Source organism: Micropterus dolomieu, unplaced genomic scaffold, assembly GCF_021292245.1.
Source record: "Micropterus dolomieu isolate WLL.071019.BEF.003 ecotype Adirondacks unplaced genomic scaffold, ASM2129224v1 contig_10480, whole genome shotgun sequence".
NCBI lineage: Eukaryota > Metazoa > Chordata > Actinopteri > Centrarchiformes > Centrarchidae > Micropterus > Micropterus dolomieu.
The window spans coordinates 1-726 of record NW_025739466.1 but is presented as its reverse complement, the minus strand read 5'-3'; the positions used below and the strand labels follow the sequence as shown (position 1 = coordinate 726).

The 726-nt window shown below is 52.9% G+C and overlaps 1 non-coding gene across 1 annotated transcript; it reads right to left on the bottom strand.

The window, feature by feature from the left end:
* Positions 1–332: 332 nt before the first annotated feature.
* trnad-guc lies at positions 333–404 on the bottom strand. Its single transcript has one exon. It is a non-coding gene; the product is annotated as a tRNA-Asp (tRNA).
* Positions 405–726: the final 322 nt, after the last annotated feature.

Below are 726 nucleotides of genomic sequence, written 5' to 3'. Positions count from 1 at the left end.
GAGCCAATTGCAGATTCTCTCCAAGTTGTCCTGTAAACGCGCTATAAAAAGCAAACTGTACTCACTCAGATTTTTGGACAACCGCACAATGTATAGCTCCGGGGTACACAATACAATACGACTTGCTAATAAAGGCGACAGACAGGAACTGAGAAATCGACTCATACAGTCAAGTGTTGCTATTGCCTTTTTCTGCTTGGCTTATTGTCTTTTGTTAATGGGGAAGCTAAGCATATCCTCGCCTCGGTCGGACAGCGGGGTCACGCTCGATGCTGCTGTTATTCTTTTGGTCTTTCTTGGTGAATAATCAGCAGCTGGTAGAAAAGTCCAGTCTCCCCGTCGGGGAATCGAACCCCGGTCTTCCGCGTGACAAGCGGAGATACTGTCCACTATACTAACGAGGACGGCTCCAACGCTGACCTTGGCACGTGTGTCGGGCAGACTCTGCCCGTCAGTTCGTCACGCAGCGTAGCGCAGGGCGTTGACTTCAAGCCCTCACTCTTCTTCGATATGACCCTTTTTGGCGATGAGGCCCGATTGACACTGCTCTCCTTTGGCCAGTGCAGGGTGCAGAGGAGCGGTGTAGTGCGGCACAACTTGGGTAGGCTGAAGACCAGCCGAGCTGCTGCACGCGGGATTAGCTGCAGAGGTCGGCACATGCAGGCACAGCAGCCAGGAGCCAGTTGCGGGAGTTTAGGCCCGAGATGACAAGAGCCTGGAGATGAA